Source organism: Arachis ipaensis, chromosome B6, assembly GCF_059453495.1.
Source record: "Arachis ipaensis isolate K30076 ecotype BB chromosome B6, ASM5945349v1, whole genome shotgun sequence".
Lineage (NCBI taxonomy): Eukaryota > Viridiplantae > Streptophyta > Magnoliopsida > Fabales > Fabaceae > Arachis > Arachis ipaensis.
In genome coordinates this window covers 84,270,183-84,286,867 of record NC_142441.1, presented here as the reverse complement: position 1 = coordinate 84,286,867, position 16,685 = coordinate 84,270,183, and the positions used below count along the sequence as shown (strand labels likewise).

Here is a 16,685-nt window from a genome sequence, read left to right as displayed (position 1 = left end):
GAAGGGTTCTGGGATCTTACATAAATCCAAACCCAGGAAACTGTGGAAGTAGCATCCAAAAGCCAACCGTATGTGCCAATAACTTTGAACTAAAGCCACAGCTCATCACCCTCGTTCAGAACAACTGTTCATTCGGAGGAAGTGTCCAAGAAGACCCCAATCAACATCTCACCACATTCTTGAGGATATGTGATACTGTGAAGTCTAATGGTGTTCATCCTGACACCTACAGATTGCTTCTGTTTCCATTCTCACTCAAGGACAAAGTATTTAAATGGCTAGAATCCTTCCCGAAGGAGAGTTTAACAACCTGGGAAGATGTGGTGAACAAATTCTTGGCAAGATTCTATCCTCCTCAAAGGATCAACAGGTTGAGAGCTGAGGTACAAACCTTCAGGCAACAAGATGGTGAAACTCTCTATGAAGCATGGGAGAGGTTTAAGGACTTGACAAGAAGGTGCCCGCCAGATATGTTCAATTAATGGGTGCAGTTACACATTTTCTATGAAGGTCTTTCTTATGAATCAAAGAAGGCAGTAGACCACTCATTCGGGGGATCTCTGAACAAGAAGAAGACCATTGAAGAAGCCATAGATGTCATTGAGACTGTAGCTGAGAATGACTACTTCTATGCTTCTGAAAGAGGAAACACTAGAGGAGTAATGGAGCTGAACAACGTGGATGCACTGCTGGCCCAAAACAAGATGATCACCAAGCAGTTGGCTGACCTTACCAAGAAGATGGAGAGGAATCAAGTAGCAGCAATCACTGCCTCATCATCAGCTCAAGAAGGAGTGAATACAGAGGCAGAGGGTGATCAGGAACAAGCCAACTAAATTGGAAATTCATCTAGGCAAAACCATGATCCTTACTCCAAAACTTACAATCCTGGTTGGAGGAACCACCCAAACTTTGGGTGGGGAAATTAACAAGATCAAGGTCAAGATCAGAGACGTCACAACCCCAACAACAATGCAGCTTATCAATATTCCACACAGAGATCATATCAGCACCCACCTAACAACACATCTCAACATCTATACCAAAGCCAAAATGGCCATTCTCATCCCTCCAATCTCAACTCACCATTATCGGAAGATAGACTCTCAAGGATTGAGACCCTACTTGAAGGCATATGTAAGGAACTCTAAGAGAACAAGGTGTTCAAGGAGGAGGTGCGAGCTAATATCAAAAACCAGGGAGACACCATTAAGAGGCTAGAATTTCAAGTGGGATACCTCTCTGAGAGGATTCCCAAACCTACTGACAGCTTCCCAAGTGACACAGAGAAAAACCCGAGAGGAGAAGCAAAGAAAGTAAGATGGGAAGACTGCAAGATGGTCACTAAAAGTGGTAAGGGGACTAAGGAAGAGCTGAACAAACACTTCGAACACTCTGGAGATACTTCAGCAGAGAAGCAAGAAGAGGATCACCAAGAAACCAAAATTTCATAGAAGAAAATGCTGAAACTCTATGCACCTTTTCCCCAAAGACTCAACGGTGGTGTGGAAAAGAGAATATACTCAAAGTTCCTTGATATGTTTGCATCTCTCCATGTAAACATACCATTCATCAAGACTCTCCAACAAATGCCCTCGTACATTAAGTATATGAAAGAGCTGCAGACCAGGAAAAGCTCACTCAAAGGAGGACAAACAATAGTGATGAATAAGGAGTGCAGTGCACTCATTCAACTAAAGTTGCCTACAAAAATGAAGGAACCAGGGAGTTTTCACATCCCCTGTGCCATAGGAGAAACAATGTTTGACAAAGGACTATGTGACCTGGGAGCAAGCATCAACTTAATGCCTTTATCCCTTATGAAAAAGCTACAGATCAATGAGCTAATGCCCACAGACGTAGTCATCAGGCTGGCTGACAAAACTCAAAAACAAGCAGTAGGAGTGGTTGAAAACGTGTTGGTAAAGGTTGGGAACTACTTCCTTCCCACAGACTTTGTCATATTGGAAATGGAAGAGAGTCACCTTCACCCAATCATATTGGGAAGACCATTCCTAGCTACAGCCCGAGCGCTTATAGATGTGGAGCGAGGAGAGCTAATACTGAGGATACATGATGAACAACTTACTTTCAATATCTTCAAACCCTCACAAGAAGCAGATCAAGAAAACAAGGAACCAAAGGAAGATCCCAACAAAGCATTGGTGGAAGAAACAAGCACTGAAGCACAAACTGTACACCTGGGAATTCCTTTGGTTGCTGAGCAAAATAGTCAGGAGGTGTCACAGCTAAAAGAGAACCAAGAGGAGCCTAAACCATCAGAGTCATATGAGACCAGCAACAAAATTTCATTGGAAAAAGAGGCCACAAAGAGCAGGGCAACAGTAAAAGAAACAAAGAAGAAGGCACCAAGGAGGTGGAGGAACAAAAAGATTCCTACAGAGGATTTCTCTCCAGGGGATAAAGTGATCTCAGCTTATTTCCCAGTTATCCCATCTCATCTCCCCACCATCCCATCTCAGCTACCTAAAGTTTTCACCATCAACAGAATCCTCTCCTTAAAGCATGTGGATATTCTTGATGAAGCCAATGGAGATAGGTTTACTGCGAGGGGAGAAGATCTGAAGCATTACCAACCACCCTGACAAAGTCAGAATGTCAAGCTAGTGATGCTAAAGAAGCGCTTCATAGGAGGCAACCCATGTTTTATATGCTTTTAAAGTAGTTAATAACGCAAGGCTCATGAATTCCAAATCAACTTTGACACATACTTGAATGAATCTTTTTATGCAGCACATAGTGAAGAACAAGTTTGGTGTTCAAGGAACACTAAGAGGACATAAAAATCATGTCACTCTTAGCACCTTGAACAAATCTTTTTACACCACAGTGCTACAAACTAAGTTTAGTGTCACCAATGTTGCATACATGGACAGTTAATTAGTCAGTTGGTTTGTATTCATGAATAAGCACTTACCATTTAGAAACAAAAATTTTAAAAAGTAGTTATTCTTTCCTTTTAAATTTTGCCGCCACTATCCACAAATTTATTAATCACATTTCTTTTATTGTGTAGGAGAATTGATGGGACAACTGAAGGAGGAGGTTTCGGCCATTTCAAAAGGAGGGGACTATACACATGTGTCAAAGGGGAATGTATTGGGAAATGTTGCCATGCAACATTGGAAGAAGAACACGCTTGGAAACTGAACCAACCCCATCATAAAAGTTATGATCCCTGTGCCCATCCCATGCTAAACCCCATCCGTTCATCATAGGCCTACACATTCAATCCACACTTTTCATTTACTCACCACTTCCCTATATAAGAGGTCCTTATTCTATACTCCTTTCACATTCCAATTTTCATCCTTTACACTTCCCACTTTCGGCACCCAACTCCTTTTACCCCATCAAAGACACACTCCCCACCCTCACATATCAACTCCTACTCATGGCATCATCGAGCTCCAAGAGGCAAAAGAGGAAGGAACCGGTGGAGAGCATCCCTTTCGATGAAGGGAGATTCAAAACTGCATTCCATGAACTCGAATTTGAACGGATAAAGCTCAAAAAGATATTGCCTGAGTTAACATTCCAGTTCAACGAGGATGAGTGCCCACAGATTCGAGAGAAGATTGAACAAAGGGGTTGGCAAAAGCTCACGAACCCAGAAGCAAAGATAAATGCAAACTTCATCAAAGAGTTCTATGCAAATGTGGTCAGAGAAGACAAAACCAAGGCCCCCACCTTCTAAAGTTATGTGAGAGGAACAGAGGTGGACTTTAGCCCCAATACCATAACAAGGATTCTTCAGCTGAAATCGCCACATTTTGATGAGCCCAGTTATCATGTAAGAATAAGTAATGGCCCCGACAATGATGAACTTGAAGAAATTGTGAACGATATGTGTGTTATAGGATCAGACTGGGAAAGGTATTCGGATAGGAGACCCCGGTTCATCAGAAGAGGAGACCTCATCCCGGAAGCCAAGGGATGGTTTAAGCTCGTGAAGAGATCTATCCTCCCAGCCGCGAACAATTCTGAGGTTAACACTACCCGAGCTACTATGGTACATTGCTTAATAAAGGGTGGAGGCATCAATGTGTACGAAATTATAGCTGAGGGGATTCAAGAGTCAGCCGAGAAGAATGATCCGGGTGCTAGACTTTGGTACCCCAACACCATCCTTAGACTGTGTATGAAAGCCAAGGTAGTCTTCGAGGACAGCAATCCAAATTGGGTAAACCCTGGGAGGTTAGTTACGCTACAGCGTATAACTTATGTCGCACCCACCCAACAACAAAGAAGGCCTCAAATAGGAAAAAGAACATCACAAGAAGGACCTCACTGAGAAGAATCTCATCAAGAAGAATACCAGCAAGAAGAGTACTATGATCCAACCAACATAAACTTGAGTCACATTCACGGAGCCATTGAGGAGCTAGCAAGGAGTTATATGGAGGGACAAGAACAACAACTGCACATTCAAGCCCAAAGGATAGATCGTCAAGAAGAACTCCTTTCTAATTGGATGAATCAACAAGGGGAGTGGCAGAAACAGCAAATGGAACACTACTCCCAACTCACTCAAGCCATCAATCAAGTGACTGAAAGGCAAGAGCGTCAAGACAAATGCCTTCAAGAACTCAACCAACGTCAGCTAGCTCAGATGAAGGCATTCAATGAGTTCAGCGTGCTTAATGAAGGACAGAAACTACATAGGGAAGAGTTTAACATAAACACTCAAGCCAAGTTGAACTATATGTCTGGGCATATGCATAATCTGTACTCTACAATCCCTAGGTATGATGCAATCCAAAAAGATCTAACAGAACAAGAGGAAAGGAAGGTGAAACAGCAGAAGGAAACATTGAAAAAGAAGATGGAAGACGCTGGCTTCTGGAAAAAGCTGATTAGAAAAAGCAAGGGAGGTGGGGGTTCAAGCAATCACGAAAAACACAAAGAGGACAAACAAGAGAAAGAGCATGAGCACCCCCGTGAGTAAAAGGTGGTGGAGTTCCCTCTTTGTCCCATCTTTTTTAAGTTTTAAATAAGGAAAATCATGTATGAAAAGAACATGTTTCCATGGTAGTTTAGGATTTTAAATTCTGCCTTTATGTTTTCATTGCTTAGGTCTATGCTTGGTAGTCTAATGTCACTACTGCATTTTCACCTTGCTTACTTGTATGCTTGTCCTTTAAGTCAAATAAAAAGAGATGTTATGAAAGACCATAGTGATGTTCAAATTGTGGAGTAAGTTCTTAAGCTTGTGGTATAGTAATTACTTAGCTAAGTTGGTTCACCAACAAGGTAGGAAGGTAACTATCTGTCCTGAATCATATGCTTGAAACACACCCCATGAGACTAGCTAAACAACAAGATCCTAATAAGAAAAGGGGAAAGAAAAAAAAAATGAAAGTTGAGAAATAAAGGAAAAGAGTAAGAAATAAGGCTAGGCACCAAAGGGTTGAATCTTAAGGAATGTGTCTGTGGTGCTCCTGTGCAAAGGATATACTTGGATGAATAAGCTCTCAGGGGTGCCTTATCACTTGGTAACTTGGGTTAACTAACCCGGGATTATCAGCTGAAAGTCCACTATCAAGAGTAACCCTTACTACAGAGCACTTAGTAACCCAAAGAGGTGTTGGACACCAAGGTCTCAAGAATAAAAATAACAAACCATGTGCCTGTGGTGTGAATGTATGGGGGAAAGAGAGTTGAGGGAGTAAGTCCTTAGGGGTGTCTTAACACCTAGCACCTTGAACCAACTGGTTCGGGAGTACTGGCTGAAAGCTTATATTAAAGAGTCGCCCCCTTACAGAGCACCTAGTCTAAAGAACAAAATCCAACCCTGAAAAGACAAAGGGATCAATGAATAAAAGTCTCATAGGGTGTAATCAAGTGAGTATTCCAGGGCATGGTAAAGGTCTGAAAGCCAATGAAGGAATGAACCTAAGTTGCTATGCAAGAAACCCCATAAAACCAAGGACATGACTTCCACAATAATGACTCATTTCTCTTGTCAGTTCATTCATCATTCTCACGTTCCAGTACTTGCTTAGGGACAAGCAAGCTTTAAGTTTGGTGTTGTGATACCAGAGCATTTTGGCCAGTTTCGCTGACCTTTGCTTTACTGTTTTAGGATAGTTTCATGCATTTTCTTAGTTAATAAGCAAGTTTTGGGTAGATAATCACTTACATCTTGATTAAAGCAAACATTGTGAATTTTATATGATTTTATGAGAATTATGCATGAATTGAATGACAAATTGGATAATGCATGTCTCATAACTTGGATTAGAGTTTTGATGCACTTTATTTGCTTGATTTCAGGACAAAGGAAGCAAGGAAGAACCACATTAGCAGCCACATTAATCTAATTAACGTGACCACTAACGTGGAATGGGAATAAACTTACAACGTTAATAAGAAAAGTGATTGCCAATAACGCCTTCGAAACCATCATGGCTCACGTTAATTGCCACGTTAACTACATCAACGTGGTAGTTAACGTGGAGAGCAAGGGAGCTCCAGCGTTAGTGGTAAAAGTGGATACCACTAACGCTCCAAATTGGCAATTACCCACATTAAGAGTCACGTTAACTCAGTTAACGTGAACTCTAACGTGGAAAGGAAGACAAAGAAAACGTTAGTGACACTCACATTTGTCACTAACGTTGGACTAAGCCCAATTGGCCACGTTAAGAGTCACGTTAACTACATTAACGTGAACTCTAACGTGGGAGGAGCAAGGAATCGCCAATGTTAGTGACACTCACCTTTGTCACTAACGTTGGACCAAGCCACTATGAGCCACGTTAATTGCATTAACGTGGAAACTAACGAGGAGGAAAGAAATGATGAGCCAACGTTAGTGACACTCACCTTTGTCACTAACGTTGGAGATGGCAATCACCACCACGTTAGTGGCCACGTTAAGTCAATTAACGTGAGGCACTAACGTGAGAAGGGGCGTTTGGAACGTTAGTGACAAAGGTAAGTGTCACTAACGCTCTCGAGGCTAAGGCATGCCCACGTTAAAAGCCACGTTAGTCATACTAACGTGGAATCTTTGAGAAAAGGGGGGCTAAGAGCAACGTTATTGGCAAAGGTGAACGCCAATAACATCTGCGATGGACCAAGAGGCAATCATCTTGGGCTAGGAACGTTAGTGAAAAAGGTGATTGTCACTAACATTCTCGAACCCACATTTTCACTTAACGTTAACGCCACTAATGTCCTAGCTAAAGTCCATGCCTACTTCACATTTTCTCTGCAAGTAAAGCTGAGCCCACTGAAGATTCCAAACTGGTTCAACTAAAGATCCAAAGGCCCATATCCAAAGACTTGAAGAGCCAACTAGAAGATCAGAAGAGTAGGATATATAGGAGTAGTTTTGAACTAGAAAAAGGAGCTTGGAAGGGTTTTTGGCATTGAGAACCACTCTCTGTAAAATTTCTCTGCAACTTCAAGTTTTTACTTTCAGAATGTATTTTCCATCTTTGTTTTCCATTCCCAGAGCTATGAACAACTAAACCCCTTTCATTGGGTTAGGGAGCTCTATTGTAATTTGATGGATCAATAATAGTTTTCATTATTCGTCTTCTTTTTTTTCTCTTGATTTTACTAGAAAGCTTTCAATCTTCATCCAATTGGGTAGTTATCTTGGAAAAGAAGCTATTCATACTTGGATCTTTTTGGAACCTTGGAAGAGGAATGAAGGGATCATGCTAGAAATGCTTTCTCATGTTGGACCAAATTGGGGTTTGGACAAATATGGTGACATATAATTCTCCCAATACTTTGATTTGGAAATACATGTGGTATATCAGTGACCATACTTCATCTCTCCTCATGAGCAATTAGACCAAGGAATTGGCTATTGATCAAGATTTGAGAGATTGAATTACCAAGGAATTGGAATTCAATCACTTAAGATTGCCAAGGAGATCAATGAATGCATTGATTGAGGAAGAGATGAAAATGAACTTGATCCGGAGAACGCAAAATCTCCTGAGCCCAATGAATTCCCCATTTCTGATCTTATCCATTCTCGTTACTTTCTGCCATTTACTTTTATGTTCGTCTTCCCCATTTCCCATTTAAGATTCTGCAATTTATTTTCTGTCATTTATATTCAGTACTTTATTTCCAGCATCTACAATTTCTGCTATTTACTTTCCCGCCATTTAATTTTCTGCAACTCTCAAATCAACTTCTGCTTAGCTCAACTAGAACATTCCTCCAATTAAAGTTGCTTGACCAATCAATCCCTGTGGGATTCGACCTCACTCTATTGTGAGTTTTTACTTGACGACAATTCGGTATACTTGCCGAGGGAAAATTGTTGAGAGACAAGTTTCCGTGCATCAATTTTTAGAGCCCAAAAAGCTCTATGCTCAAGCTCAACTGGTAAGTGACAAGCCTTACCATATACCAGTTGGTATAGAGACATCCCAATGGGTGTCTTGTAGGCTGTCCTGTAGGCCCGTAATGCATCATCTAGCTTCTTAGACCAATCCTTTCTTGAGCTTTGATAAACCACTATTTTATGGTTTATAATGTGTTTAATTGTGTGGTTTTATCATGATCTTTACCCACTTATTCATGTGATTAGCATGCATTTATATTTCCTTCCTAAAATTATCACATGATTAAAAACTTGCTTCCTAAGAGACTTTTAATTACGCATTTTAATTCTCCTTTATTCCATTCGATGCCGTAATCTTTGTGTTAATTGTTTCAGGCTGTATAGGGCATGAATGAGTTGGAGATTAGAAAGGAAGCTTGCAAAAATGGAAGGAACACAAGAAATTGAGGAGATGACCAGCGAGAAGTGACGCAGCCGCATGGCTCACGTGACCGCGCGAAAGAGAGGAAATCGCAGTGAGGCGGCCGCATGGTTCACGCAACCGTGCGGATTGGAATAGCACAAGTGACATAGAGGCGTGGACGATGCGCCCACGTGGAAAAGCAAAACGCCGAATGACGCGGCCGCATGAATGACGCGATCGCGTGACGTGCGCGATCTGCATAATCTACAAAATCGCTGGGGGCGATTTTGGGCCCTGTTTTGACCCAGTTTTCGGCCCGAAAAAGCAGACTAGAGCCAGAGGACATGCAGAAACCAACAACAACATTCATTCTACACAGTTTTAGTTTTAGATCTAGTTTTTACTCCTCCTCTAGGTTTTTCTCTCTACACATTCATATTCCTTAGGATTTTATTTTGCTCTTTGCATTGAGATATTGAGAAGAGTTATTACCTCATCAAGACTTCGTCATTCTAGTTCATTTTCTTTACTTGGCTTTACTCTTCCATGTCCTTTAATTTACTCAATTTTACTATTGGATTATTTTAGAATTTATTAATACAAGAGTTACTTTTATTTTTAATTGATTCCTTTGAGTTTTATTTATCATGTCTTTCTTTAATTCTCTTTTCTATGTTATGAATTCCACATTCACAATGAGCGAGTAGTTCCCTAACTTGATGGGGAGTTGATTGAAAGGAACCCTTGAGTTGGAATACTCAAAGGAGAAATTGTAATTGGGTTTATTGTTAGATTGCTCTCTAGTCACTAACGCCAGTCCTTCCAAGTAAGCGGATTGGGACTTGTGAATAGAAACAACATTCCAACTTGTTTGACTTTCCCTTACCTAGTAAGGGATAACTAAATAGAACAACCTTCAATTATCAATTAATCTTGAGAGTACTGCAACAAGAATAGGGCTTCCAACTAATCTACTCCCAGTCAAGGCTTTTATTTAAATTACTTAATTTCTCTAATTCAATTTCCTGTTTATTCAACTCAAACTCTTTTTGAAAACATCTGATTAATAAAATAGCACACCTTTCTGCAACTCGTTAGGAGACGACTTGGGATTCATACTCCCAGTATTTTAATTTTAATTTTTGTCACAACCCTTCTAAATTGATAAGTGGATTTCTGGTTGGTTAAGAACTATACTTGCAACGCATATCTTATAACAATTCTTAATTCGCCAATTTCTACCACGTCAATTTTTGGCGCCATTGCCGGGGAGTTATAATAGAGTGCTAAAGTTATTAATTGGAATTTATTTATTTACATTTTATTTTATCTTGCTACTATGAGCTGCTTGTTTCTTCCGCTAGATGACGCGTTCACTTCCTTATCCAAGCTTGCCAGTATTCGATCCTGAGATTGAAAGAACTAATTCACGAATAAGGCAAGCTCGGCGTCGGTTAGTCCTCTCAGAGGGCGGATCTGAAACGTCATTTGAGGAAGAAACCAGCCCCCGTTCTACTGATTCGGTTGATTTACATGTAGGTGACATGGCAGCACCTAGGAGAGTTACTATCTAGGAGGCTGGAGCCCCTGATTTTACAATGCAACCGTTTCAAGCGCATCACTCAACGGTGGCTACAGAATTTGAAATAAAGACTGCACTGCTCAATTTGATGCCCAAGTTTCATGGCTTACCTGCTCAAGAGCCTATCAAGCACCTGAGAGATTTTCAAGTAGCCTGTTATACTGTCAGGCATGATGGTGCAGATGAAACTTCAATTTTGCTGAAAGCTTTCCCGTTTTCTCTTGAGGGAATGGCAAGAGAGTGGTACTACACTCAACCCGCAGCAACTGTATCCGACTAGGATACACTTAGAAGAGAATTCCTGGAAAAATTCTTTCCAGCTGAAGTTACTGATAAACTGAGGAAAGATATTTCCATGATTGTTCATGACGAATCTGAGACTCTCTATGAATAGTGGAAGCGCTTCAATAATCTTCTGGAAGTATGCCCCCACCATATGATTGACAAGATAGTGTTACTCGGTTACGTCACACAGGGCATGAGGCCCCATGATAAGACCACATTGGAAAGTGCTAGCAATGGGTCTATGAAAAAGTACAAGACCACTGATGAGGCATGGCAATTAATCAGCGACTTAGCTAAATCCACTCGGAATCACAGGCAGAAACAAGGCCGTTTAAAAGCCATTGCAGAAGTATCCTCTAGCAGAGAGACTGCTGCTCTAACTCAGCGTATTTGTGAAATGACCAACTTGCTGAAGCAGATGCAATTGAATCAACAACAAGTTCAGCAAGCTCAACCTTCTCTACCACAGCAAAGTCAACAGTTAGTCCCACAGAGAGTTTGCGGAGTCTGTGCTGATTATAGCCATTATACTGATGAATGTCCGCAGCTCTAGCAGGAAGACAACACCGTGGCAGCCACTCATAACTTCTATGACCGCCCCAACCAAGGGTACAATCAAGGTGGCAATTATAGCCATGGATGGCAGGACAATTCTAACCAGAATTGGAGGGACAACAACAATAGAGGAGGCAGAGACAATCAAGGAAATCAGAGGTGGAATAATAATAACAATAGGCAGCAGAACCAGAACCAGCCCTACAGAGCACCTCACCTGAGGCAATCCCAAGGACCACAGAATACCCAACAGCAGACCTCTCAAATTACTTATCCTTCCTCATCTTCTAATGATGACTTACTACAATCTATTGATCGGAGTCAACAGACTATGGAAAATAACCTTTATGCTACACTAAATTGTCTGAACTCTACTTTGCAAGCTCTTGTCTCACAGATTGGAGCAATGAATAACTCCAATAACCAACCCTTGAGCTCCAATGGAATCCCCTTTCAACCATTACCCAATCCAAAGGGTGGCATTAATGCCATCACCCTAAGGTCCATAACCACACTACAGGAGAGGAATCAGGAGGAGCCAAGCCCACCAAAAAATGCCTCAGCTGAAGAGGTAGTGGAAATAGAAGATGTTGAAGAGGAAGAGGACATACAGGATATAGCTGAAAAAGAAGAAATTCAGCCACAGGAGGAAGCACCACAGGGTGCAGATACTACAGAAGACACCACTCCTATTCCATTTCCACAACTTGCAAGGAAGCCCAGGAAGCAGCTGGAACCTGATCCCAAAATGGTAGAGATATTCAAAAAGGTTGAGGTAACTGTTCCTCTTTTTGATTTTATTCAACAGGTACCTAAATATGCAAAGTTTTTAAAAGATTTATGTATACATAAAGACAAAATTAATGAATTAGAAACTATTCCTTTAGGTAGTTCCATATCTGCTTTAATGGGAGGTTTACCTGAAAAGTGTAGTGACCCAGGTCCATGTATGGTTAATTGTATTATTGGTGGTGTAGTATTTTCTGACTGCATGTGTGAGTATAATGCCTTTGTCTATATATGATATTTTGAAGCTCCCTCCCTTAAAAAGGTCGGCAGCTCATTTTGTGTTAGCAGATAAAAGCATTATTACAGTGGCCAGAGTTGCTGAAGATGTATTAGTGGGCATTAAGGGGCTCACGTTTCCCACTGATTTTTATATCCTGGAGATGCCCCAAAATGACTCAGAGAAGCCATCATCAATCCTACTCGGAAGACCATTCCTGAAGACCTCGAAGTTCAAATTAGATGCTTTTTCAGGAACATACTCTTTTGAAATAGATGGCCGAGTAGTAATCTTCAATCTGAATGGAGTTATAAAGCATCCTCCGGAGGATTATTCTATCCTCCAGTGTGACATTATAGATGAAACCGTGGCTGAAGTTCACCAGGAGGAATTTGAAGAGAAGTACATTGGACAAGGTCCAAGTGTGGGGACATTCTCAGAGGACAATGACAGTGCTTTACCATTGTTGCCAGCTCCAGACAACCCAGAGCCTAACCATGATCAGAAGTTAGGATTAAAACCCCTTCCTCCACACCTCAAATATGCTTACCTTGAAGACGAGCAGAAGTTTCCAATTATCATTGCAAGGGAACTCACTTCTCAACAGGAAGAGCAGTTACTTAGTGTGCTGAGGAAGCACAAGAAGGCAATTGGTTGGAGTTTGGCAGACATAGTAGGCATCAACCCTCAAGTCTGTGAGCATAGGATATTTTTAGAAGAGGGAGCAAGACCTCTCCGTCAACCCCAGAGAAGACTGAACCCCACTATCTTAGAGGTTGTCAAGAAGGAAGTGACCAGACTACTGGAGGCAGACATCATCTACCCCATTTCAGACAGTGAATGGGTAAATGATGAGCGGATAATTTATATGCTTTTTGGCATTATTTTTAGTATATTTTAGTCAGTTTTTATTATGTTTTTATTAGTTTTTAAATAAAAATTACTTTTCTGGACTTTACTATGATTTTGTGTCTTTTTCTGTGATTTCAGGTATTTTCTGGCTGAAATTGAGGGACTTGAGCAAAAATCTTATTCAGAGGCTGAAAAAGGACTGCAGATGCTGTTGGATTCTGACCTCCCTGCACTCAAAGTGGATTTTCTGGAGCTATAGAAATCCAATTGGCGCGCTCTCAATTGCGTTGGAAAGTAGACATCCTGGGCTTTCCAGCAATATATAATAGTCCATACTTTGCCGGAGATTTGATGGCCCAAACAGGCGTTCTAAGTCAGCTCAAGAATTCTGGCGTTTAACGCCAGAACTGGCATAAAAACTGGAGTTAAACGCCCAAACTGGCACAAAAGCTGGCGTTTAACTCCAAGAAAAGTCTCTACATATGAAAGCTTCATTGCTCAGCCCAAGCACACACCAAGTGGGCCCCGGAAGTGGATTTTTACACTAAACACCCTAGCTTACTCATTTTCTGTAACCCTAGGTCACCAGTTTACTATGAAAACTACTTTTAGTGATTCATCTTGTACCTCATGACACTTTACACGTTTCATATTGTATTCTCTACGGCATGAGTCTCTAAACTCCATTGTTTGGGGTGAGGAGCTCTGCTGTTCTTCATGAATTAATGCAATTACTACTGTTTTCCATTCTATCACGCTTACTTCTATTCTAAGATATTCATTCGCACTTCAACCTGATGAATGTGATGATCCGTGACAATCATCATCATTCTCACCTATGAACACGTTCCTGACAACCACCTCCGTTCTACATGCAATCAAGCTTGAATGTGTATCTCTTGGGTTTCTAATCTAAGATTGGAACCTTCGTGGTATAGGCTAGAATTATTGGCGGTCATTCCTGAGATCCGAAACGTCTAAACCTTGTCTGTGGTATTCTAAGTAGGATCTGGGAAGGGATGACTGTGATGAGCTTCAAACTCGTGAGTGTTGGGCGTAGTGACAGATGCAAAAGGATCAATGGATCCTATTCCGACATGATCGAGAACCCACAGATGATTAGCCGTGCGGTGACAGCGCATTTGGAACATTTTCACTGAGAGGACGGGAAGTAGCCATTGACAATGGTGATGCCCAACATAAAGCTTGCCATGGAAGGAGCCTTGCGTGCATGAAGAAGAAGATAGTAGGAAAGCAGAGATTCAGAAGACAAAGCATCTCCAAAGCCTCAACCTGTTCTTCATTACTGCATAACAAGTATTTATTTCATGTTCTTTTACTTTTTACAATCAAATCTGAGAATTATTGATATCCTGACTAAGAGTTACAAGATAACCATAGCTTGCTTCAAGCTGACAATCTCCGTGGGATCGACCCTTACTCACGTAAGGTATTACTTGGACGACCCAGTGCACTTGCTGGTTAGTTGTGCGGATTTGCAAAAGTGTGATTGTAATTTCGTGCACCAAGTTTTTGGCGCTGTTGCTGGGGATTGTTCAAGTTTGGACAACTGACGGTTTATCTTGTTGCTTAGATTAGGAATATTTTATTTTTGTTAGTTTAGAGTCTTTTATTTGAGTTTAGTTTCATATTTTAAGTTTGGTGTCAATTGCATGCTTTTACTCTCTTTTAATTTTTTCGAATTTGCATGTTCTTAGTCTTTCTTGATCTTTAAAAATTCTAAGTTTGGTGTCTTCTTTGTTTTTCCTTTAATTTTTCGAAAATATTGTGCTTGATTTTCTAAAAATTTTAAGTTTGGTGTCCCTTGTGCTTTTATCTACTTAAAAATTTTTCAAAAATTGTTCTTGGTTTTCATCTTGACATTCAAAGTGTTCTTGTTTGTTCTCTGTGTTTTGATCTAAAATTTCTAAGTTTAGTGTCATTTTGTTGTTTTTCTCTTTCCACATTAAAATTCAAAAATAAAAAAATATCCTTTCCTTATTTTACTCATAAATTTCGAAATTTTGCATTAATTTAGTCAAAGATTTTCAAAATCATATCTTTTTTTTTAGTCAAGTCAATATTCTAATTTAAAAAATTGATCTTTTCAAATCTTTTTCAAAAATCAAATCTTTTTAATTTCTTCAATCATATCTTTTCATTCATATCTTTTTTTTATTTGCAATCATATCTTCTCAATCATATCTTTTTCAAAATAATTTTCAATCATATCTTTTTAATTGCTAATTTCAAAATCTTTTTAATTAATTAATTAATTTAGTTTTCAATTTGCTTTTATTTTATTTCCTTTTTGTTTTCGAAACTTTATTTTATTTTCCATTTATTTTACTTTATTTTATTCGGTTAATTTTAATTAAAATAAAATAAAAACAAAAATATATTTTATTTGCAACCCACATCATCTCCCTTTCTCCATCATGGACCTAAGTGGAAGTGAACAGTCCAGAAGGACTCTGGGGTCATATGCTAACCCCATTACAGCTGCATATGGGAGTTGCATCTGTATACCTCCCATCAAAGCAAGCAGCTTTGAGCTAAATCCTCAGCTCATTATCATGGTGCAGCAAAATTTCCAGTATTCCAGTCTTCCACAGGAAGAACCCACTGAGTTTCTGGCACAACTCTTACAAATTGCTGACACAGTACGTGATAAAGAAGTGGATCAGGATGTCTACAGATTATTATTGTTTCCATTTGCTGTAAAAGATCAAGCTAAGAGGTGGTTAAATAACCAACCCACATCAAGCATAAAAACATGGAGACAATTAACAGACAAATTCCTGAATCAATTTTACCCTCCAAAAAGGATGACACAGCTAAGGCTGGACATCAAAGGCTTTAAACAAGAGGATCATGAATCTCTTTATAATACCTGGGAAAGGTACAGAAGGATGCTAAGAAAATGCCCCTCTGAAATGTTTTCAGAGTGGGTACAGTTAGACATCTTCTACTATGGACTTACAGAAAAAGTTCAGATGTCTCTAGACCACTCAGTTGGTGGATCTATACACATGAGAAAAATAATTGAAGAGGCTCAAGAACTCATAGATACAGTTGCTAGAAATCAACATATGTACCCAAACAGTGAGCCCTCCAGAAAAGAAGAGGCTATGGAAGTAACTACTGATCCCAATCCTCAAGAACAGATTGTTGAACTTAATCAGCAATTACTCCTTATGATAAAAAAATTAGCAAAATTCAAAGAGATGCTCCAAGACACTAAAAATGCTAACAAGAATATAGAAGCACAATTGAATCAGACAAGACAGTAGCTATCTAAACAGATAACAGAAGAATGCCAAGCTATCCAACTAAGGAGCGGGAAGACATTGAATAACTCAGCTCAAAATAGCAAAAAGTCAAGAAGGGAACAAATGACTGAGGATGACTAAACCACTACCCAAGATCCCTCTGAGGACATCAAGAGCCCAGAGAGGAATAACTCTGGCGTTCAAACGCCAGAAAAGGGAGAAAAGTTGGCGTTAAACGCCCATTCCTTGCCCAGTTCTGGCGTTCAAACGCCAGAAAAAGGTGGGAAGCTGGCGTTAAACGCCCATCCAGCACCCAATCCTGGCGTTCAAATGCCAATGAAGGATCAGACACCTGCAAGTGCTGATAGTAACCCCTCTAAGAAGGCTTCTCCAAC

At 40.2% G+C, this 16,685-nt stretch overlaps 1 non-coding gene across 1 annotated transcript; it reads right to left on the bottom strand.

Annotated features, from left to right (window-relative positions):
* Positions 1-368: 368 nt before the first annotated feature.
* LOC148561587 (small nucleolar RNA R71) lies at positions 369-475 on the bottom strand. Its single transcript, XR_015887568.1, has one exon. It is a non-coding gene; the product is annotated as a small nucleolar RNA R71 (small nucleolar RNA).
* Between the last annotated feature and the right edge of the window lie 16,210 nt (positions 476-16,685).